Here is a 25,880-nt window from a genome sequence, read left to right on the forward strand (position 1 = left end):
TAATTGGCAATCTTCCAAACCTTAGTTTTAACTAATTATGAAATTTGTTGACCTTAATTTCAAAGTTCTTGTAAAGGTGGACCTTAAAGAGACATTAACATATGAATATTGACCGTGACAGTGAATAGACTCGGTAAGTACTAGTATCACCTTTTTTATGGTTAGTGAAAGCAGTTACTATCAAGAACTAGTAAAACCTCTTCCGCCAATTATCACCTACAGGTTAGGCTGCTATTTTCTGCTGTTGGACAAGATCAACTACAATATCATTGGATTGTCTCCCCCTTCCAGAATCCGGAGATACACGATAATGCTCAGGTCCTTGTCATGGACAAATAATGAGATTGATTACACAACGGTTCACTCCCCGATACAGAATTTTTTTTTTTTTTTTAAAAAGAAGGGTATCATCGGCATTCTCTTTCTTCGCATGCCTCGCTCAGCTACTGGTGGCAGATATGATGAGCAAGTATCTATGTTGCACATAAAGCCCGGGAAAGGGATTTGAAATTAACATTTATCGGAATTTTTTTTTCTTTTGTAAAAAATTCTTATTTCGACTATTTATAATTACTCATGACTATTTTTATTTTTAATTATTTAAATATATATTTTTCCTAAACATTGTAATTATCAATATAAAATTATTTTATGAAAAATATTTAAAAGATTAAAGTTTGCTTTAACAATAAAAAAATTTATTCAAAATACATGGTTATAAATATTTTATATTTTTTCATTGCACGCATATCGTATGTGCATTGAGCACTAGTTGCAATAATGGTGAGAGACGCTGCACAAAGAAGAGGATTTGAAGATACCATACTAAATAATGCTCCACTAAAAGTAAAAATACCAAAGCAAGTGGCCTAGCCGAAATGCAAATGGCCCCCTAACTCTACGTCCATGGGCCGCGCGCCAGTTGAATGGTGACTCCAAATTTTTTTTTTTTTTGTAAATTTGCTTCGTCTTGTTTCGGTTGACAGCTATCACAATATCCGTTACTCAATCAACTAAACTCCAGTCTCACGCAATATCAGTTTTACATTTATGACAAATTAATTAAAATGGAAGTGCATAATTTTGCTGCCTGCGAAAAGTCTAGCCTTTTGATTCTGAAAAGAGATACAGGTCGCCAACCTAATTTTAAATATGAATCTATAGATGGGACCCAAGTCCAATTTGGTGAGGACTAGCGTCCAACCCCGTTCTACTGGCACGGATTAAGGAAATAATTGGAAAAATTAGATTTTCTATATACTTAATACATGTAAATCATACTCGATTACCGCCCACGGATTAAGGAAATAATTGGAAAAGTAGTTTCCTTTTTATTGATCTATTTAACGAAGTTGAATTGAGAACATTTTGGAGACATTTTAGTTGTCACCAAGCTAAGGAAATATATTTTTCTAATTTTAACCTAGGCAAGAAAATACTTAGCAAAAAAAAAAAAGAAGAAATAATTATGTTTTCGGAAGTATATATGTTTCTATATGTTGATGCATGAATTCATCCAAACAATATGTATATCGCTTTGCTAAAAGATAATAAACCATTAACTACTTAAACTAACTACACATGCCATTAAATAACAGTTTGATCGTTTTTTTGTTTTTTTGTTTTAAAAATTTTGATGAAATGACTAGATAGATAGTTCTCAACAATGCCATTTTCTTGGTCAGTGTGAGAGAGTAAATTAAGTTTTGCCAGGAAAGAAGAAAATAGCTGTTAATTCTGGACAAATTGTCCATTTCTAAGTTTAATCCATCAATCAATGAGGAGTTAACACTAATTTATATTTTGTCGAAAAATATAGAGATGTTACTCTACATAAATCATCCATTTCTAAGTTTAATCCATCAATCAAGGGGAAATTAGGAGGGCGAAACAATGGAAACTGGAGAAAAAATATCGACCGAATCACAATAAAATCTTTGACGTTTTTAGGAAAGAAAATTACGGGTAAATATTAAGGAAGGTGGAACCTTATATAATAATAGGATGGGATGCCAAAGCATTGAAGCTAGCCCTTAATTCACCAAAATCCCACCAAAAGACAAAAAAAAAAAAAGGCGAAAATGAACAACATGATGATGAAGAAGAAGACGACCCAAGGTCGAAAAAAAATCGAGATCAAGAAGATAGACAACTTGAGCAACAGGCAAGTAGCCTTCTCCAAGCGAAGAGTCGGTCTCTTCAAGAAAGCAAGTGAACTTTGCGTCTTGACCGGGGCAGAAGTTGCCATCATCGTTCATTCTTTGGGCAAGCGCGTCTTTGCCTTTGGTCACCCCAGCATTGACGCTGTTATTAACCGCTATACCACGGGATCGGCATCATCATCATCATCATCATCATCATCCTCGTCATCCGTTGCTGATCCGAATACCCCGTTGGGTGCTCATGAGATTCAACAACACAACCGACACTATGCTAAAGTGTCCAAAGAATTAGAGTCGAGAGAAAAAGAAAGGAATTGATTGAAGGTTCGAAGTTAGAGAACGGCGGGAGTTTTTGGTGGGATGACCCAATTGAGCATATGGGTTTGGAGGAGCTTCAACAGTATAAAGCTTCATTGGAAGAGTTGAAGAAAAAGCTGTTGATGAGAGCCGATGACTTGATGCTGTTGATAAATTCTTCTTCTTCTTCAACTAATTTGGGCTTTAATAATAGCGGTGATATCAATCCCGGAGTGACTGCAGTTGGTTGTGATGATATGTTCTTCAATCAGACAACGACTGAATACTGCAACAACTCCATCGTTCCTTATGGTTCTGATGACTTCGGAAATTCTCTGCAGGTTTGAAGATCTGTGGTTGGCGAAGTCAGGAGGATTCTATAATAAGTTTAATATATGCATGGCTTTCAGCAGTTTTCTTTTTAGTGTTTAGTTTATGGATGGTTTTTCACAGTGTTGTTAGTGTTCGTTCTTTATGAATTACTATAGATTAGGCTCTTGCAGTGTTTTATTTTATTATGTTGACTGATGTCTCTTTTTTTATTTTTGTCTTTCAGTGATTTTTAAGTAAGAGTATTCTTTATATATTTATATATATGTGTGTGTGCGAGCCAATCTTAAATAATTGATATTAGTGTTAAAAAGCACACTCAATGTGTGTGCAATTTAGAAATCATTATTATTTTTTATGAATTTGTAAATTTTATTTTTTCATTAATAAATTTTATAAGAACTTTTCATTAACAAACTTCAATCTATAATTAATTTTTTCTTCAATTAAAAATAGATAATTTGGTAATTGCAATATTTAGAGTGATTATGTTGGTAAATGTGATCACGTGACTTAGGGTAAAAAATTAATTTTCTAAGAATAAAATTGAAAGTTCGAAAAAAAATTGTAGAAAATATTTACACTGGCTGTCAATGCCCTCTTCTTATATATTGTATAGAAAAAGACACGATCACAGTCCGTAATGTTACGGACGCTTTTCCACCGCAAGATCACATGTGCGTTGATGAGTTTCCAGTTTGTCGAACAACTAAGGCCTTGTTTCGCAGGCAAGTTTTGGCTAAGTTTATTTGTTGTAAGATTTTTAAAAATAGTTATAATAACTTTAAAAAGTTTTCAAAAATTTTAAATTACATTCTTCAAAATATCCAAAAATTTATACCCTCTAAAAAAATTTTTATAACTTCTACAGTAAGTTACAATAAAACTTTAGACAAATACCCAAAAAACTTACTTACCAAATAAGGCCTAAGTAGATTTAAAGGAAAAAAAAATCACAGAGTAGTTTTGACAAAAAAAAAAGGTAGATTTAAGGAAAATCACATAATTCCCCCGAGATACCAACATCCCTTCAGCATCCATCCTGTCACCCCTCCGACATAAAGCCCGACCGATTAAACCACAAAGTTCATCCAAATCTTAATTAGAAGCCAATCTGGTGAGTGTGTCTGGATTATACATTATTATTTTCACCTTATTTACACGCACCGACTTGCTTGAATTATCAACACATTTTCAATCACTTTTTTTTTATCTTACATACGTCGCATCAAAAAAGTACTACAGTATTTTTTCACAAATTTATTTCAAATAATTTACTATCCAAGCACACTCATTATTCTTGAAGTCGTACTCTTTCAAAATTGAATCAGCAATTAAGCAAATCAATCCAGCGCGAGGGTTGGAAGGAAGAACGGGAGTTTTATGTGCAATGATTACACTCAAACTAGGCAGGAAGAAAAGTATATATCATCTATTATTCTATATTATGCAAAGTACATGTGTTTCTTCGTAAAAGTCTGATTATAGAATTTAGCTCCTCTCAAATATTATAAGTTGTGATGATCAGTTCTTAAGTTAAAATGGGAATCATAATACTTTTCTTGACTACTGAATGGAAATTTAAATTGGAATTTAAGAATAGGAGATGATATTGTAGTGAGAGATAAAAAGAGATGAGTGAGGGGCGAAAATGAAAAGAGCGGTTAGGTGCTTTTTCAATGCTGCCCGGCCATTTGCTGTCAAATTAGTAAGGCCATGGGCAATTCTACTCCGGCAAGTTGGTTGGAGAAAGTCCAGTCCTCAAGCCCAACATGTCGGCCCAGACGTTTAATTACAGTTGGACGCCCCTTTCAGGGTTGCGTGCTGAGCCCAATGTAGAAAGCCCTCTTCCGTTTGTGGTCCATGAACTGACGCCCCCAACAGGAACGGTGGTCCAGTCATAAATTCCTTGTTTTTCTCTGTCTTTTTTGTCTTTTCAAATTTATTAATGAATTCTGTCCAGAATACATCTTGGTCCCGGTGGTCATCATCATACATTACCAGCAACTACAATCTGTTGTCTTGAGAAACAGGCTCAGCGCAGACAAGCAGAGGCCAGGTCAAATAAGGGATCCTACATTCGGCAACAAATTGGAGTATTTACATCCGCTTGGTTTTGCTGAAAAATATGGTATACTGTACTATTGGGCAGACAGACGTGTCAAAATGTGTGACTCGAACGAATTTGAATTAGTTAAAATGACGTTGAGTAGATTGAATTGAGTACACGTGGTATATTGATAGTGGTTGTCTAATGGACCGTCCAACCTGCCACCTGTACTAATTGGCAATCTTCCAAACCTTAGTTTTAACTAATTATGAAATTTGTTGACCTTAATTTCAAAGTTCTTGTAAAGGTGGACCTTAAAGAGACATTAACATATGAATATTGACCGTGACAGTGAATAGACTCGGTAAGTACTAGTATCACCTTTTTTATGGTTAGTGAAAGCAGTTACTATCAAGAACTAGTAAAACCTCATCCGCCAATTATCACCTACAGGTTAGGCTGCTATTTTTTGCTGTTGGACAAGATCAACTACAATATCATTGGATTGTCTCCCCCTTCCAGAATCCGGAGATACACGATAATGCTCAGGTCCTTGTCATGGACAAATAATGAGATTGATTACACAACGGTTCACTCCCCGATACAGAATTTTTTTTTTTTTTTTAAAAAGAAGGGTATCATCGGCATTCTCTTTCTTCGCATGCCTCGCTCAGCTACTGGTGGCAGATATGAAGAGCAAGTATCTATGTTGCACATAAAGCCCGAGAAAGGGATTTGAAATTAACATTTATCGGAATTTTTTTTTCTTTTGTAAAAAATTCTTATTTCGACTATTTATAATTACTCATGACTATTTTTATTTTTAATTATTTAAATATATATTTTTCCTAAACATTGTAATTATCAATATAAAATTATTTTATGAAAAATATTTAAAAGATTAAAGTTTGCTTTAACAATAAAAAATTTATTCAAAATACATGATTATAAATATTTTATATTTTTTCATTGCACGCATATCGTATGTGCATTGAGCACTAGTTGCAATAATGGTGAGAGACGCTGCACAAAGAAGAGGATTTGAAGATACCATACTAAATAATGCTCCACTAAAAGTAAAAATACCAAAGCAAGTGGCCTAGCCGAAATGCAAATGGCCCCCTAACTCTACGTCCATGGGCCGCGCGCCAGTTGAATGGTGACTCCAAATTTTTTTTTTTTTTTTTTTTTGTAAATTTGCTTCGTCTTGTTTCGGTTGACAGCTATCACAATATCCGTTACTCAATCAACTAAACTCCAGTCTCACGCAATATCAGTTTTACATTTATGACAAATTAATTAAAATGGAAGTGCATAATTTTGCTGCCTGCGAAAAGTCTAGCCTTTTGATTCTGAAATGAGATACAGGTCGCCAACCTAATTTTAAATATGAATCTATAGATGGGACCCAAGTCCAATTTGGTGAGGACTAGCGTCCAACCCCGTTCTACTGGCACGGATTAAGGAAATAATTGGAAAAATTAGATTTTCTATATACTTAATACATGTAAATCATACTCGATTACCGCCCACGGATTAAGGAAATAATTGGAAAAGTAGTTTCCTTTCTATTTAACGAAGTTGAATTGAGAACATTTTGGAGACATTTTAGTTGTCACCAAGCTAAGGAAATATATTTTTCTAATTTTAACCTAGGCAAGAAAATACTTAGCAAAAAAAAAAAGAAGAAATAATTATGTTTTCGGAAGTATATATGTTTCTATATGTTGATGCATGAATTCATCCAAACAATATGTATATCGCTTTGCTAAAAGATAATAAACCATTAACTACTTAAACTAACTACACATGCCATTAAATAACAGTTTGATCGTTTTTTTGTTTTTTTGTTTTAAAAATTTTGATGAAATGACTAGATAGATAGTTCTCAACAATGCCATTTTCTTGGTCAGTGTGAGAGAGTAAATTATGTTTTGCCAGGAAAGAAGAAAATAGCTGTTAATTCTAGACAAATTGTCCATTTCTAAGTTTAATCCATCAATCAATGAGGAGTTAACACTAATTTATATTTTGTCGAAAAATATAGAGATGTTACTCTACATAAATCATCCATTTCTAAGTTTAATCCATCAATCAAGGGGAAATTAGGAGGGCGAAACAATGGAAACTGGAGAAAAAATATCGACCGAATCACAATAAAATCTTTGACGTTTTTAGGAAAGAAAATTACGGGTAAATATTAAGGAAGGTGGAACCTTATATAATAATAGGATGGGATGCCAAAGCATTGAAGCTAGCCCTTAATTCACCAAAATCCCACCAAAAGACAAAAAAAAAAAAAGGCGAAAATGAACAACATGATGATGAAGAAGAAGACGACCCAAGGTCGAAAAAAAATCGAGATCAAGAAGATAGACAACTTGAGCAACAGGCAAGTAGCCTTCTCCAAGCGAAGAGTCGGTCTCTTCAAGAAAGCAAGTGAACTTTGCGTCTTGACCGGGGCAGAAGTTGCCATCATCGTTCATTCTTTGGGCAAGCGCGTCTTTGCCTTTGGTCACCCCAGCATTGACGCTGTTATTAACCGCTATACCACGGGATCGGCATCATCATCATCATCATCATCATCATCCTCGTCATCCGTTGCTGATCCGAATACCCCGTTGGGTGCTCATGAGATTCAACAACACAACCGACACTATGCTAAAGTGTCCAAAGAATTAGAGTCGAGAGAAAAAGAAAGGAATTGATTGAAGGTTCGAAGTTAGAGAACGGCGGGAGTTTTTGGTGGGATGACCCAATTGAGCATATGGGTTTGGAGGAGCTTCAACAGTATAAAGCTTCATTGGAAGAGTTGAAGAAAAAGCTGTTGATGAGAGCCGATGACTTGATGCTGTTGATAAATTCTTCTTCTTCTTCAACTAATTTGGGCTTTAATAATAGCGGTGATATCAATCCCGGCGTGACTGCAGTTGGTTGTGATGATATGTTCTTCAATCAGACGACGACTGAATACTGCAACAACTCCATCGTTCCTTATGGTTCTGATGACTTCGGAAATTCTCTGCAGGTTTGAAGATCTGTGGTTGGCGAAGTCAGGAGGATTCTATAATAAGTTTAATATATGCATGGCTTTCAGCAGTTTTCTTTTTAGTGTTTAGTTTATGGATGGTTTTTCACAGTGTTGTTAGTGTTCGTTCCTTATGAATTACTATAGATTAGGCTCTTGCAGTGTTTTATTTTATTATGTTGACTGATGTCTCTTTTTTTATTTTTGTCTTTCAGTGATTTTTAAGTAAGAGTATTCTTTATATATTTATATATATGTGTGTGTGCGAGCCAATCTTAAATAATTGATATTAGTGTTAAAAAGCACACTCAATGTGTGTGCAATTTAGAAATCATTATTATTTTTTATGAATTTGTAAATTTTATTTTTTCATTAATAAATTTTATAAGAACTTTTCATTAACAAACTTCAATCTATAATTAATTTTTTCTTCAATTAAAAATAGATAATTTGGTAATTGCAATATTTAGAGTGATTATGTTGGTAAATGTGATCACGTGAGTTAGGGTAAAAAATTAATTTTCTAAGAATAAAATTGAAAGTTCGAAAAAAAATTGTAGAAAATATTTACACTGGCTGTCAATGCCCTCTTCTTATATATTGTATAGAAAAAGACACGATCACAGTCCGTAATGTTACGGACGCTTTTTCACCGCAAGATTACATGTGCGTTGATGCGTTTCCAGTTTGTCCAATAACTAAGGCCTTGTTTGCAAGCAAGTTTTGGCTAAGTTTATTTGTTGCAAGTTTTTTAAAAACAGTTATAATAACTTCAAAAAATTTTCAAAAATTTTAAATTATATTCTTCAAAATATCCAAAAAATTACTTCAAAATATCCAAAAATTTATACACTTCAAAAAAAAATTTTACAACTTCTACAGTAAGTTACAATAAAATTTTAGACAAATAACCAAAAAACTTATTTACCAAATAGGGCCTAAGTAGATTTAAAGGAAAAAAAATCAAAAAGTAGTTTTGACAAAAAAAAGGGTAGATTTAAAGAAAATCACATAATTCCCCCGAGATCCCAACATCCCTTCAGCATCCATCCTCTCGTCCCTCCGACGTAAAGCCCTACTGATTAAACCACAAAGTTCATCCAAATCTTAATTAGGAGCCAATCCGGTGAGTGTGTTTGGATTACACATTATTTTCACATTTTTTACACGCACTGACTTGCTTACATTATTAACACATTTTCAACTACTTTTTTTATCTTACATACATCACATCAAAAGAGTGCTACAGTATTTTTTCACAAATTTATTTCAAATAATTTACTATCCAAGCACACTCACTATTCTTGAAGTCGTACTCTTTCAAAATTGAATCAGCAATTAAGCAAGTCAATCCAGCACGAGGGTTGGAAGGAAGAACGGGAGTTTTATGTGCAATGATTACACTCAAACTAGGCAGGAAGAAAAGTATATATCATCTATTATTCTATATTATGCAAAGTACATGTGTTTCTTCGTAAAAGTCTGATTATAGAATTTAGCCCCTCTTCATTATTATAAGCTGACTTTAGCTCCTCTCAAATATTATAAGTTGTGATGATCAGTTCTTAGGGCATCCACAGCGCGGGTGTAATGGCCCTCCATTACACCGCTCCATGACACGGTCTCTCATTGGAGTCGTGTCATTGAGATTGTGATGATCAGTTCTTAGGGCATCCACAGCGCGGGTGTAATGGCCCTCCATTACACCGCTCCATGACACGGTCTCCCATTGGAGTCGTGTCATGGAGATTACACGCATCATGGATATGATGCGTGTAATTTATTAGAAGGTGGGACCCATGATTAAATGTAAAATAATTCTAGCCACCAATTTTAGCTTCAACGGTAAGTTTGCCAGCACACAACACATTTTAGCTTTCCAACGGTTAGATTTTAGTCTTCTATATAAACACACAACACTTTGGGAACGATTCGAAGGCAATGACAATGAAAACTAGTATTCATTTTGTTATTATTTGTATTTTATTTGATTTAAATTATGTAATATTATGTTATGGAGTTCAACTAATTATATTCCGAATTATTAATTAAGTATGGGTTATTATGATATCTTCGCATTTGAGGCATCAAATATTTGTTTAATTTCCTGCATAATTATTTTTGAAAAAAAAACAATATATTATTTTTGAAAGATAGAAAAGATATATTATTCAAACTTAAAAATTAATAATATCATTTTTAGAAAATAAAAAATTCAAAATGTAAAAAATTTAATGAAAGTTAGTACTTTATTTTTTAAAAATAACAAAATTATTTTTAAAAATTACTTTATTTATTTATGGGATATGAGTTATGCATTATTAAAATAAATATTTGATTTAATTGTGGATCCATGTTATTACACCTTATGGAGTGTAATCCATTGTGAGTGAAAGTGTAATAAAAGAGGAGAAAGTGGAATGCTGACGTAGCATGTGGATTACACTCCACAAGGTGTAATAGTATTGTGGATGCTCTTAAGTTAAAATGGGAATCATAACACTTTTGTTGACTACTGAATGGAAATTTAAATTGGAATTTAAGAATAGGAGATGATATTGTAGTGAGAGATAAAAAGAGAGGGGCGAGGGGCGAAAATGAAAAGAGAGGTTAGGTATTGGGATGGGTAGTGGGAGGATCTGGTCTGCGATTAATATAATTGTAATGCTTTTTCAATGCTGCCCGGCTATTTGCTGTCAAATTAGTAAGGCCATGGGCAATTCTACACCGGCAAGTTGTTTTGGAGAAACTCAAGTCCTCAAGCCCAACATGTCGGCCCAAAATAGGTCCACGAGACGTTTAATGACAATTGGACGTCCCTTTCAGGGTTGCATGCTGAGCCCAATGTAGAAAGCCCTCTTCCGTGTGTGGTCCATGAACTGACGCCCCCAACAGGAACGGTGGTCCAGTCATAAATTCCTTGTTTTTCTCTGTCTTTTTTGTCTTTTCAAATTTATTAATGAATTCTGTCCAGAATACATCTTGGTCCCGGTGGTCATCATCATACATTACCAGCAACTACAATCTGTTGTCTTGAGAAGCAGGCTCAGCGCAGACAAGCAGAGGCCAGGTCAAATAAGGGATCCTACATTCGGCAACAAATTGGAGTATTTACATCCGCTTGGTTTTGCTGAAAAATATGGTATACTGTACTATTGGGCAGACATACGTGTCAAAATGTGTGACTCGAACGAATTTGAATTAGTTAAAATGACGTTGAGTAGATTGAATTGAGTACACGTGGTATATTGATAGTGGTTGTCTAATGGACCGTCCGACCTGCCACCTGTACTAATTGGCAATCTTCCAAACCTTAGTTTTAACTAATTATGAAATTTGTTGACCTTAATTTCAAAGTTCTTGTAAAGGTGGACCTTAAAGAGACATTAACATATGAATATTGACCGTGACAGTGAATAGACTCGGTAAGTACTAGTATCACCTTTTTTATGGTTAGTGAAAGCAGTTACTATCAAGAACTAGTAAAACCTCTTCCGCCAATTATCACCTACAGGTTAGGCTGCTATTTTCTGCTGTTGGACAAGATCAACTACAATATCATTGGATTGTCTCCCCCTTCCAGAATCCGGAGATACACGATAATGCTCAGGTCCTTGTCATGGACAAATAATGAGATTGATTACACAACGGTTCACTCCCCGATACAGAATTTTTTTTTTTTTTTTAAAAAGAAGGGTATCATCGGCATTCTCTTTCTTCGCATGCCTCGCTCAGCTACTGGTGGCAGATATGATGAGCAAGTATCTATGTTGCACATAAAGCCCGGGAAAGGGATTTGAAATTAACATTTATCGGAATTTTTTTTTCTTTTGTAAAAAATTCTTATTTCGACTATTTATAATTACTCATGACTATTTTTATTTTTAATTATTTAAATATATATTTTTCCTAAACATTGTAATTATCAATATAAAATTATTTTATGAAAAATATTTAAAAGATTAAAGTTTGCTTTAACAATAAAAAAATTTATTCAAAATACATGGTTATAAATATTTTATATTTTTTCATTGCACGCATATCGTATGTGCATTGAGCACTAGTTGCAATAATGGTGAGAGACGCTGCACAAAGAAGAGGATTTGAAGATACCATACTAAATAATGCTCCACTAAAAGTAAAAATACCAAAGCAAGTGGCCTAGCCGAAATGCAAATGGCCCCCTAACTCTACGTCCATGGGCCGCGCGCCAGTTGAATGGTGACTCCAAATTTTTTTTTTTTTTGTAAATTTGCTTCGTCTTGTTTCGGTTGACAGCTATCACAATATCCGTTACTCAATCAACTAAACTCCAGTCTCACGCAATATCAGTTTTACATTTATGACAAATTAATTAAAATGGAAGTGCATAATTTTGCTGCCTGCGAAAAGTCTAGCCTTTTGATTCTGAAAAGAGATACAGGTCGCCAACCTAATTTTAAATATGAATCTATAGATGGGACCCAAGTCCAATTTGGTGAGGACTAGCGTCCAACCCCGTTCTACTGGCACGGATTAAGGAAATAATTGGAAAAATTAGATTTTCTATATACTTAATACATGTAAATCATACTCGATTACCGCCCACGGATTAAGGAAATAATTGGAAAAGTAGTTTCCTTTTTATTGATCTATTTAACGAAGTTGAATTGAGAACATTTTGGAGACATTTTAGTTGTCACCAAGCTAAGGAAATATATTTTTCTAATTTTAACCTAGGCAAGAAAATACTTAGCAAAAAAAAAAAAGAAGAAATAATTATGTTTTCGGAAGTATATATGTTTCTATATGTTGATGCATGAATTCATCCAAACAATATGTATATCGCTTTGCTAAAAGATAATAAACCATTAACTACTTAAACTAACTACACATGCCATTAAATAACAGTTTGATCGTTTTTTTGTTTTTTTGTTTTAAAAATTTTGATGAAATGACTAGATAGATAGTTCTCAACAATGCCATTTTCTTGGTCAGTGTGAGAGAGTAAATTAAGTTTTGCCAGGAAAGAAGAAAATAGCTGTTAATTCTGGACAAATTGTCCATTTCTAAGTTTAATCCATCAATCAATGAGGAGTTAACACTAATTTATATTTTGTCGAAAAATATAGAGATGTTACTCTACATAAATCATCCATTTCTAAGTTTAATCCATCAATCAAGGGGAAATTAGGAGGGCGAAACAATGGAAACTGGAGAAAAAATATCGACCGAATCACAATAAAATCTTTGACGTTTTTAGGAAAGAAAATTACGGGTAAATATTAAGGAAGGTGGAACCTTATATAATAATAGGATGGGATGCCAAAGCATTGAAGCTAGCCCTTAATTCACCAAAATCCCACCAAAAGACAAAAAAAAAAAAAGGCGAAAATGAACAACATGATGATGAAGAAGAAGACGACCCAAGGTCGAAAAAAAATCGAGATCAAGAAGATAGACAACTTGAGCAACAGGCAAGTAGCCTTCTCCAAGCGAAGAGTCGGTCTCTTCAAGAAAGCAAGTGAACTTTGCGTCTTGACCGGGGCAGAAGTTGCCATCATCGTTCATTCTTTGGGCAAGCGCGTCTTTGCCTTTGGTCACCCCAGCATTGACGCTGTTATTAACCGCTATACCACGGGATCGGCATCATCATCATCATCATCATCATCATCCTCGTCATCCGTTGCTGATCCGAATACCCCGTTGGGTGCTCATGAGATTCAACAACACAACCGACACTATGCTAAAGTGTCCAAAGAATTAGAGTCGAGAGAAAAAGAAAGGAATTGATTGAAGGTTCGAAGTTAGAGAACGGCGGGAGTTTTTGGTGGGATGACCCAATTGAGCATATGGGTTTGGAGGAGCTTCAACAGTATAAAGCTTCATTGGAAGAGTTGAAGAAAAAGCTGTTGATGAGAGCCGATGACTTGATGCTGTTGATAAATTCTTCTTCTTCTTCAACTAATTTGGGCTTTAATAATAGCGGTGATATCAATCCCGGAGTGACTGCAGTTGGTTGTGATGATATGTTCTTCAATCAGACAACGACTGAATACTGCAACAACTCCATCGTTCCTTATGGTTCTGATGACTTCGGAAATTCTCTGCAGGTTTGAAGATCTGTGGTTGGCGAAGTCAGGAGGATTCTATAATAAGTTTAATATATGCATGGCTTTCAGCAGTTTTCTTTTTAGTGTTTAGTTTATGGATGGTTTTTCACAGTGTTGTTAGTGTTCGTTCTTTATGAATTACTATAGATTAGGCTCTTGCAGTGTTTTATTTTATTATGTTGACTGATGTCTCTTTTTTTATTTTTGTCTTTCAGTGATTTTTAAGTAAGAGTATTCTTTATATATTTATATATATGTGTGTGTGCGAGCCAATCTTAAATAATTGATATTAGTGTTAAAAAGCACACTCAATGTGTGTGCAATTTAGAAATCATTATTATTTTTTATGAATTTGTAAATTTTATTTTTTCATTAATAAATTTTATAAGAACTTTTCATTAACAAACTTCAATCTATAATTAATTTTTTCTTCAATTAAAAATAGATAATTTGGTAATTGCAATATTTAGAGTGATTATGTTGGTAAATGTGATCACGTGACTTAGGGTAAAAAATTAATTTTCTAAGAATAAAATTGAAAGTTCGAAAAAAAATTGTAGAAAATATTTACACTGGCTGTCAATGCCCTCTTCTTATATATTGTATAGAAAAAGACACGATCACAGTCCGTAATGTTACGGACGCTTTTCCACCGCAAGATCACATGTGCGTTGATGAGTTTCCAGTTTGTCGAACAACTAAGGCCTTGTTTCGCAGGCAAGTTTTGGCTAAGTTTATTTGTTGTAAGATTTTTAAAAATAGTTATAATAACTTTAAAAAGTTTTCAAAAATTTTAAATTACATTCTTCAAAATATCCAAAAATTTATACCCTCTAAAAAAATTTTTATAACTTCTACAGTAAGTTACAATAAAACTTTAGACAAATACCCAAAAAACTTACTTACCAAATAAGGCCTAAGTAGATTTAAAGGAAAAAAAAATCACAGAGTAGTTTTGACAAAAAAAAAAGGTAGATTTAAGGAAAATCACATAATTCCCCCGAGATACCAACATCCCTTCAGCATCCATCCTGTCACCCCTCCGACATAAAGCCCGACCGATTAAACCACAAAGTTCATCCAAATCTTAATTAGAAGCCAATCTGGTGAGTGTGTCTGGATTATACATTATTATTTTCACCTTATTTACACGCACCGACTTGCTTGAATTATCAACACATTTTCAATCACTTTTTTTTTATCTTACATACGTCGCATCAAAAAAGTACTACAGTATTTTTTCACAAATTTATTTCAAATAATTTACTATCCAAGCACACTCATTATTCTTGAAGTCGTACTCTTTCAAAATTGAATCAGCAATTAAGCAAATCAATCCAGCGCGAGGGTTGGAAGGAAGAACGGGAGTTTTATGTGCAATGATTACACTCAAACTAGGCAGGAAGAAAAGTATATATCATCTATTATTCTATATTATGCAAAGTACATGTGTTTCTTCGTAAAAGTCTGATTATAGAATTTAGCTCCTCTCAAATATTATAAGTTGTGATGATCAGTTCTTAAGTTAAAATGGGAATCATAATACTTTTCTTGACTACTGAATGGAAATTTAAATTGGAATTTAAGAATAGGAGATGATATTGTAGTGAGAGATAAAAAGAGATGAGTGAGGGGCGAAAATGAAAAGAGCGGTTAGGTGCTTTTTCAATGCTGCCCGGCCATTTGCTGTCAAATTAGTAAGGCCATGGGCAATTCTACTCCGGCAAGTTGGTTGGAGAAAGTCCAGTCCTCAAGCCCAACATGTCGGCCCAGACGTTTAATTACAGTTGGACGCCCCTTTCAGGGTTGCGTGCTGAGCCCAATGTAGAAAGCCCTCTTCCGTTTGTGGTCCATGAACTGACGCCCCCAACAGGAACGGTGGTCCAGTCATAAATTCCTTGTTTTTCTCTGTCTTTTTTGTCTTTTCAAATTTATTAATGAATTCTGTCCAGAATACATCTTGGTCCCGGTGGTCATCATCATACATTACCAGCAACTACAATCTGTTGTCTTGAGAAACAGGCTCAGCGCAGACAAGCAGAGGCCAGGTCAAATAAGGGATCCTACATTCGGCAACAAATTGGAGTATTTACATCCGCTTGGTTTTGCTGAAAAATATGGTATACTGTACTATTGGGCAGACAGACGTGTCAAAATGTGTGACTCGAACGAATTTGAATTAGTTAAAATGACGTTGAGTAGATTGAATTGAGTACACGTGGTATATTGATAGTGGTTGTCTAATGGACCGTCCAACCTGCCACCTGTACTAATTGGCAATCTTCCAAACCTTAGTTTTAACTAATTATGAAATTTGTTGACCTTAATTTCAAAGTTCTTGTAAAGGTGGACCTTAAAGAGACATTAACATATGAATATTGACCGTGACAGTGAATAGACTCGGTAAGTACTAGTATCACCTTTTTTATGGTTAGTGAAAGCAGTTACTATCAAGAACTAGTAAAACCTCTTCCGCCAATTATCACCTACAGGTTAGGCTGCTATTTTCTGCTGTTGGACAAGATCAACTACAATATCATTGGATTGTCTCCCCCTTCCAGAATCCGGAGATACACGATAATGCTCAGGTCCTTGTCATGGACAAATAATGAGATTGATTACACAACGGTTCACTCCCCGATACAGAATTTTTTTTTTTTTTTTAAAAAGAAGGGTATCATCGGCATTCTCTTTCTTCGCATGCCTCGCTCAGCTACTGGTGGCAGATATGATGAGCAAGTATCTATGTTGCACATAAAGCCCGAGAAAGGGATTTGAAATTAACATTTATCGGAATTTTTTTTTCTTTTGTAAAAAATTCTTATTTCGACTATTTATAATTACTCATGACTATTTTTATTTTTAATTATTTAAATATATATTTTTCCTAAACATTGTAATTATCAATATAAAATTATTTTATGAAAAATATTTAAAAGATTAAAGTTTGCTTTAACAATAAAAAAATTTATTCAAAATACATGATTATAAATATTTTATATTTTTTCATTGCACGCATATCGTATGTGCATTGAGCACTAGTTGCAATAATGGTGAGAGACGCTGCACAAAGAAGAGGATTTGAAGATACCATACTAAATAATGCTCCACTAAAAGTAAAAATACCAAAGCAAGTGGCCTAGCCGAAATGCAAATGGCCCCCTAACTCTACGTCCATGGGCCGCGCGCCAGTTGAATGGTGACTCCAAATTTTTTTTTTTTTTTTTGTAAATTTGCTTCGTCTTGTTTCGGTTGACAGCTATCACAATATCCGTTACTCAATCAACTAAACTCCAGTCTCACGCAATATCAGTTTTACATTTATGACAAATTAATTAAAATGGAAGTGCATAATTTTGCTGCCTGCGAAAAGTCTAGCCTTTTGATTCTGAAATGAGATACAGGTCGCCAACCTAATTTTAAATATGAATCTATAGATGGGACCCAAGTCCAATTTGGTGAGGACTAGCGTCCAACCCCGTTCTACTGGCACGGATTAAGGAAATAATTGGAAAAATTAGATTTTCTATATACTTAATACATGTAAATCATACTCGATTACCGCCCACGGATTAAGGAAATAATTGGAAAAGTAGTTTCCTTTCTATTTAACGAAGTTGAATTGAGAACATTTTGGAGACATTTTAGTTGTCACCAAGCTAAGGAAATATATTTTTCTAATTTTAACCTAGGCAAGAAAATACTTAGCAAAAAAAAAAAAGAAGAAATAATTATGTTTTCGGAAGTATATATGTTTCTATATGTTGATGCATGAATTCATCCAAACAATATGTATATCGCTTTGCTAAAAGATAATAAACCATTAACTACTTAAACTAACTACACATGCCATTAAATAACAGTTTGATCGTTTTTTTGTTTTTTTGTTTTAAAAATTTTGATGAAATGACTAGATAGATAGTTCTCAACAATGCCATTTTCTTGGTCAGTGTGAGAGAGTAAATTAAGTTTTGCCAGGAAAGAAGAAAATAGCTGTTAATTCTGGACAAATTGTCCATTTCTAAGTTTAATCCATCAATCAATGAGGAGTTAACACTAATTTATATTTTGTCGAAAAATATAGAGATGTTACTCTACATAAATCATCCATTTCTAAGTTTAATCCATCAATCAAGGGGAAATTAGGAGGGCGAAACAATGGAAACTGGAGAAAAAATATCGACCGAATCACAATAAAATCTTTGACGTTTTTAGGAAAGAAAATTACGGGTAAATATTAAGGAAGGTGGAACCTTATATAATAATAGGATGGGATGCCAAAGCATTGAAGCTAGCCCTTAATTCACCAAAATCCCACCAAAAGACAAAAAAAAAAAAAGGCGAAAATGAACAACATGATGATGAAGAAGAAGACGACCCAAGGTCGAAAAAAAATCGAGATCAAGAAGATAGACAACTTGAGCAACAGGCAAGTAGCCTTCTCCAAGCGAAGAGTCGGTCTCTTCAAGAAAGCAAGTGAACTTTGCGTCTTGACCGGGGCAGAAGTTGCCATCATCGTTCATTCTTTGGGCAAGCGCGTCTTTGCCTTTGGTCACCCCAGCATTGACGCTGTTATTAACCGCTATACCACGGGATCGGCATCATCATCATCATCATCATCATCATCCTCGTCATCCGTTGCTGATCCGAATACCCCGTTGGGTGCTCATGAGATTCAACAACACAACCGACACTATGCTAAAGTGTCCAAAGAATTAGAGTCGAGAGAAAAAGAAAGGAATTGATTGAAGGTTCGAAGTTAGAGAACGGCGGGAGTTTTTGGTGGGATGACCCAATTGAGCATATGGGTTTGGAGGAGCTTCAACAGTATAAAGCTTCATTGGAAGAGTTGAAGAAAAAGCTGTTGATGAGAGCCGATGACTTGATGCTGTTGATAAATTCTTCTTCTTCTTCAACTAATTTGGGCTTTAATAATAGCGGTGATATCAATCCCGGAGTGACTGCAGTTGGTTGTGATGATATGTTCTTCAATCAGACGACGACTGAATACTGCAACAACTCCATCGTTCCTTATGGTTCTGATGACTTCGGAAATTCTCTGCAGGTTTGAAGATCTGTGGTTGGCGAAGTCAGGAGGATTCTATAATAAGTTTAATATATGCATGGCTTTCAGCAGTTTTCTTTTTAGTGTTTAGTTTATGGATGGTTTTTCACAGTGTTGTTAGTGTTCGTTCCTTATGAATTACTATAGATTAGGCTCTTGCAGTGTTTTATTTTATTATGTTGACTGATGTCTCTTTTTTTATTTTTGTCTTTCAGTGATTTTTAAGTAAGAGTATTCTTTATATATTTATATATATGTGTGTGTGCGAGCCAATCTTAAATAATTGATATTAGTGTTAAAAAGCACACTCAATGTGTGTGCAATTTAGAAATCATTATTATTTTTTATGAATTTGTAAATTTTATTTTTTCATTAATAAATTTTATAAGAACTTTTCATTAACAAACTTCAATCTATAATTAATTTTTTCTTCAATTAAAAATAGATAATTTGGTAATTGCAATATTTAGAGTGATTATGTTGGTAAATGTGATCACGTGACTTAGGGTAAAAAATTAATTTTCTAAGAATAAAATTGAAAGTTCGAAAAAAAATTGTAGAAAATATTTACACTGGCTGTCAATGCCCTCTTCTTATATATTGTATAGAAAAAGACACGATCACAGTCCGTAATGTTACGGACGCTTTTCCACCGCAAGATCACATGTGCGTTGATGAGTTTCCAGTTTGTCGAACAACTAAGGCCTTGTTTCGCAGGCAAGTTTTGGCTAAGTTTATTTGTTGTAAGATTTTTAAAAATAGTTATAATAACTTTAAAAAGTTTTCAAAAATTTTAAATTACATTCTTCAAAATATCCAAAAATTTATACCCTCTAAAAAAATTTTTATAACTTCTACAGTAAGTTACAATAAAACTTTAGACAAATACCCAAAAAACTTACTTACCAAATAAGGCCTAAGTAGATTTAAAGGAAAAAAAAATCACAGAGTAGTTTTGACAAAAAAAAAAGGTAGATTTAAGGAAAATCACATAATTCCCCCGAGATACCAACATCCCTTCAGCATCCATCCTGTCACCCCTCCGACATAAAGCCCGACCGATTAAACCACAAAGTTCATCCAAATCTTAATTAGAAGCCAATCTGGTGAGTGTGTCTGGATTATACATTATTATTTTCACCTTATTTACACGCACCGACTTGCTTGTATTATCAACACATTTTCAATCACTTTTTTTTTATCTTACATACGTCGCATCAAAAAAGTACTACAGTATTTTTTCACAAATTTATTTCAAATAATTTACTATCCAAGCACACTCATTATTCTTGAAGTCGTACTCTTTCAAAATTGAATCAGCAATTAAGCAAATCAATCCAGCGCGAGGGTTGGAAGGAAGAACGGGAGTTTTATGTGCAATGATTACACTCAAACTAGGCAGGAAGAAAAGTATATATCATCTATTATTCTATATTATGCAAAGTACATGTGTTTCTTCGTAAAAGTCTGATTATAGAATTTAGCTCCTCTCAAATATTATAAGTTGTGATGATCAGTTCTTAAGTTAAAATGGGAATCATAATACTTTTCTTGACTACTGAATGGAAATTTAAATTGGAATTTAAGAATAGGAGATGATATTGTAGTGAGAGATAAAAAGAGATGAGTGAGGGGCGAAAATGAAAAGAGCGGTTAGGTGCTTTTTCAATGCTGCCCGGCCATTTGCTGTCAAATTAGTAAGGCCATGGGCAATTCTACTCCGGCAAGTTGGTTGGAGAAAGTCCAGTCCTCAAGCCCAACATGTCGGCCCAGACGTTTAATTACAGTTGGACGCCCCTTTCAGGGTTGCGTGCTGAGCCCAATGTAGAAAGCCCTCTTCCGTTTGTGGTCCATGAACTGACGCCCCCAACAGGAACGGTGGTCCAGTCATAAATTCCTTGTTTTTCTCTGTCTTTTTTGTCTTTTCAAATTTATTAATGAATTCTGTCCAGAATACATCTTGGTCCCGGTGGTCATCATCATACATTACCAGCAACTACAATCTGTTGTCTTGAGAAACAGGCTCAGCGCAGACAAGCAGAGGCCAGGTCAAATAAGGGATCCTACATTCGGCAACAAATTGGAGTATTTACATCCGCTTGGTTTTGCTGAAAAATATGGTATACTGTACTATTGGGCAGACAGACGTGTCAAAATGTGTGACTCGAACGAATTTGAATTAGTTAAAATGACGTTGAGTAGATTGAATTGAGTACACGTGGTATATTGATAGTGGTTGTCTAATGGACCGTCCAACCTGCCACCTGTACTAATTGGCAATCTTCCAAACCTTAGTTTTAACTAATTATGAAATTTGTTGACCTTAATTTCAAAGTTCTTGTAAAGGTGGACCTTAAAGAGACATTAACATATGAATATTGACCGTGACAGTGAATAGACTCGGTAAGTACTAGTATCACCTTTTTTATGGTTAGTGAAAGCAGTTACTATCAAGAACTAGTAAAACCTCTTCCGCCAATTATCACCTACAGGTTAGGCTGCTATTTTCTGCTGTTGGACAAGATCAACTACAATATCATTGGATTGTCTCCCCCTTCCAGAATCCGGAGATACACGATAATGCTCAGGTCCTTGTCATGGACAAATAATGAGATTGATTACACAACGGTTCACTCCCCGATACAGAATTTTTTTTTTTTTTTTAAAAAGAAGGGTATCATCGGCATTCTCTTTCTTCGCATGCCTCGCTCAGCTACTGGTGGCAGATATGATGAGCAAGTATCTATGTTGCACATAAAGCCCGAGAAAGGGATTTGAAATTAACATTTATCGGAATTTTTTTTTCTTTTGTAAAAAATTCTTATTTCGACTATTTATAATTACTCATGACTATTTTTATTTTTAATTATTTAAATATATATTTTTCCTAAACATTGTAATTATCAATATAAAATTATTTTATGAAAAATATTTAAAAGATTAAAGTTTGCTTTAACAATAAAAAAATTTATTCAAAATACATGATTATAAATATTTTATATTTTTTCATTGCACGCATATCGTATGTGCATTGAGCACTAGTTGCAATAATGGTGAGAGACGCTGCACAAAGAAGAGGATTTGAAGATACCATACTAAATAATGCTCCACTAAAAGTAAAAATACCAAAGCAAGTGGCCTAGCCGAAATGCAAATGGCCCCCTAACTCTACGTCCATGGGCCGCGCGCCAGTTGAATGGTGACTCCAAATTTTTTTTTTTTTTTTTGTAAATTTGCTTCGTCTTGTTTCGGTTGACAGCTATCACAATATCCGTTACTCAATCAACTAAACTCCAGTCTCACGCAATATCAGTTTTACATTTATGACAAATTAATTAAAATGGAAGTGCATAATTTTGCTGCCTGCGAAAAGTCTAGCCTTTTGATTCTGAAATGAGATACAGGTCGCCAACCTAATTTTAAATATGAATCTATAGATGGGACCCAAGTCCAATTTGGTGAGGACTAGCGTCCAACCCCGTTCTACTGGCACGGATTAAGGAAATAATTGGAAAAATTAGATTTTCTATATACTTAATACATGTAAATCATACTCGATTACCGCCCACGGATTAAGGAAATAATTGGAAAAGTAGTTTCCTTTCTATTTAACGAAGTTGAATTGAGAACATTTTGGAGACATTTTAGTTGTCACCAAGCTAAGGAAATATATTTTTCTAATTTTAACCTAGGCAAGAAAATACTTAGCAAAAAAAAAAAAGAAGAAATAATTATGTTTTCGGAAGTATATATGTTTCTATATGTTGATGCATGAATTCATCCAAACAATATGTATATCGCTTTGCTAAAAGATAATAAACCATTAACTACTTAAACTAACTACACATGCCATTAAATAACAGTTTGATCGTTTTTTTGTTTTTTTGTTTTAAAAATTTTGATGAAATGACTAGATAGATAGTTCTCAACAATGCCATTTTCTTGGTCAGTGTGAGAGAGTAAATTAAGTTTTGCCAGGAAAGAAGAAAATAGCTGTTAATTCTGGACAAATTGTCCATTTCTAAGTTTAATCCATCAATCAATGAGGAGTTAACACTAATTTATATTTTGTCGAAAAATATAGAGATGTTACTCTACATAAATCATCCATTTCTAAGTTTAATCCATCAATCAAGGGGAAATTAGGAGGGCGAAACAATGGAAACTGGAGAAAAAATATCGACCGAATCACAATAAAATCTTTGACGTTTTTAGGAAAGAAAATTACGGGTAAATATTAAGGAAGGTGGAACCTTATATAATAATAGGATGGGATGCCAAAGCATTGAAGCTAGCCCTTAATTCACCAAAATCCCACCAAAAGACAAAAAAAAAAAAAGGCGAAAATGAACAACATGATGATGAAGAAGAAGACGACCCAAGGTCGAAAAAAAATCGAGATCAAGAAGATAGACAACTTGAGCAACAGGCAAGTAGCCTTCTCCAAGCGAAGAGTCGGTCTCTTCAAGAAAGCAAGTGAACTTTGCGTCTTGACCGGGGCAGAAGTTGCCATCATCGTTCATTCTTTGGGCAAGCGCGTCTTTGCCTTTGGTCACCCCAGCATTGACGCTGTTATTAACCGCTATACCACGGGATCGGCATCATCATCATCATCATCATCATCATCCTCGTCATCCGTTGCTGATCCGAATACCCCGTTGGGTGCTCATGAGATTCAACAACACAACCGACACTATGCTAAAGTGTCCAAAGAATTAGAGTCGAGAGAAAAAGAAAGGAATTGATTGAAGGTTCGAAGTTAGAGAACGGCGGGAGTTTTTGGTGGGATGACCCAATTGAGCATATGGGTTTGGAGGAGCTTCAACAGTATAAAGCTTCATTGGAAGAGTTGAAGAAAAAGCTGTTGATGAGAGCCGATGACTTGATGCTGTTGATAAATTCTTCTTCTTCTTCAACTAATTTGGGCTTTAATAATAGCGGTGATATCAATCCCGGAGTGACTGCAGTTGGTTGTGATGATATGTTCTTCAATCAGACGACGACTGAATACTGCAACAACTCCATCGTTCCTTATGGTTCTGATGACTTCGGAAATTCTCTGCAGGTTTGAAGATCTGTGGTTGGCGAAGTCAGGAGGATTCTATAATAAGTTTAATATATGCATGGCTTTCAGCAGTTTTCTTTTTAGTGTTTAGTTTATGGATGGTTTTTCACAGTGTTGTTAGTGTTCGTTCCTTATGAATTACTATAGATTAGGCTCTTGCAGTGTTTTATTTTATTATGTTGACTGATGTCTCTTTTTTTATTTTTGTCTTTCAGTGATTTTTAAGTAAGAGTATTCTTTATATATTTATATATATGTGTGTGTGCGAGCCAATCTTAAATAATTGATATTAGTGTTAAAAAGCACACTCAATGTGTGTGCAATTTAGAAATCATTATTATTTTTTATGAATTTGTAAATTTTATTTTTTCATTAATAAATTTTATAAGAACTTTTCATTAACAAACTTCAATCTATAATTAATTTTTTCTTCAATTAAAAATAGATAATTTGGTAATTGCAATATTTAGAGTGATTATGTTGGTAAATGTGATCACGTGACTTAGGGTAAAAAATTAATTTTCTAAGAATAAAATTGAAAGTTCGAAAAAAAATTGTAGAAAATATTTACACTGGCTGTCAATGCCCTCTTCTTATATATTGTATAGAAAAAGACACGATCACAGTCCGTAATGTTACGGACGCTTTTCCACCGCAAGATCACATGTGCGTTGATGAGTTTCCAGTTTGTCGAACAACTAAGGCCTTGTTTCGCAGGCAAGTTTTGGCTAAGTTTATTTGTTGTAAGATTTTTAAAAATAGTTATAATAACTTTAAAAAGTTTTCAAAAATTTTAAATTACATTCTTCAAAATATCCAAAAATTTATACCCTCTAAAAAAATTTTTATAACTTCTACAGTAAGTTACAATAAAACTTTAGACAAATACCCAAAAAACTTACTTACCAAATAAGGCCTAAGTAGATTTAAAGGAAAAAAAAATCACAGAGTAGTTTTGACAAAAAAAAAAGGTAGATTTAAGGAAAATCACATAATTCCCCCGAGATACCAACATCCCTTCAGCATCCATCCTGTCACCCCTCCGACATAAAGCCCGACCGATTAAACCACAAAGTTCATCCAAATCTTAATTAGAAGCCAATCTGGTGAGTGTGTCTGGATTATACATTATTATTTTCACCTTATTTACACGCACCGACTTGCTTGTATTATCAACACATTTTCAATCACTTTTTTTTTATCTTACATACGTCGCATCAAAAAAGTACTACAGTATTTTTTCACAAATTTATTTCAAATAATTTACTATCCAAGCACACTCATTATTCTTGAAGTCGTACTCTTTCAAAATTGAATCAGCAATTAAGCAAATCAATCCAGCGCGAGGGTTGGAAGGAAGAACGGGAGTTTTATGTGCAATGATTACACTCAAACTAGGCAGGAAGAAAAGTATATATCATCTATTATTCTATATTATGCAAAGTACATGTGTTTCTTCGTAAAAGTCTGATTATAGAATTTAGCTCCTCTCAAATATTATAAGTTGTGATGATCAGTTCTTAAGTTAAAATGGGAATCATAATACTTTTCTTGACTACTGAATGGAAATTTAAATTGGAATTTAAGAATAGGAGATGATATTGTAGTGAGAGATAAAAAGAGATGAGTGAGGGGCGAAAATGAAAAGAGCGGTTAGGTGCTTTTTCAATGCTGCCCGGCCATTTGCTGTCAAATTAGTAAGGCCATGGGCAATTCTACTCCGGCAAGTTGGTTGGAGAAAGTCCAGTCCTCAAGCCCAACATGTCGGCCCAGACGTTTAATTACAGTTGG

General features: G+C 34.2%; 5 pseudogenes; all 5 read left to right on the plus strand.

Annotated features, from left to right (window-relative positions):
* The first annotated feature begins 2,081 nt into the window (after positions 1–2,081).
* LOC140035541 (agamous-like MADS-box protein AGL62) lies at positions 2,082–2,806 on the plus strand (annotated as a pseudogene).
* Positions 2,807–7,148: 4,342 nt separating this feature from the next.
* Positions 7,149–7,873, plus strand: LOC140035542 (agamous-like MADS-box protein AGL62; annotated as a pseudogene).
* Positions 7,874–13,240: 5,367 nt separating this feature from the next.
* On the plus strand, positions 13,241–13,965 carry LOC140035543 (agamous-like MADS-box protein AGL62; annotated as a pseudogene).
* Positions 13,966–18,305: 4,340 nt separating this feature from the next.
* Positions 18,306–19,030, plus strand: LOC113721950 (agamous-like MADS-box protein AGL62; annotated as a pseudogene).
* Positions 19,031–23,370: 4,340 nt separating this feature from the next.
* On the plus strand, positions 23,371–24,095 carry LOC113721949 (agamous-like MADS-box protein AGL62; annotated as a pseudogene).
* The last annotated feature ends 1,785 nt before the right edge of the window (positions 24,096–25,880 follow it).

This window comes from Coffea arabica, chromosome 2c, assembly GCF_036785885.1.
Source record: "Coffea arabica cultivar ET-39 chromosome 2c, Coffea Arabica ET-39 HiFi, whole genome shotgun sequence".
Classification (NCBI taxonomy): domain Eukaryota; kingdom Viridiplantae; phylum Streptophyta; class Magnoliopsida; order Gentianales; family Rubiaceae; genus Coffea; species Coffea arabica.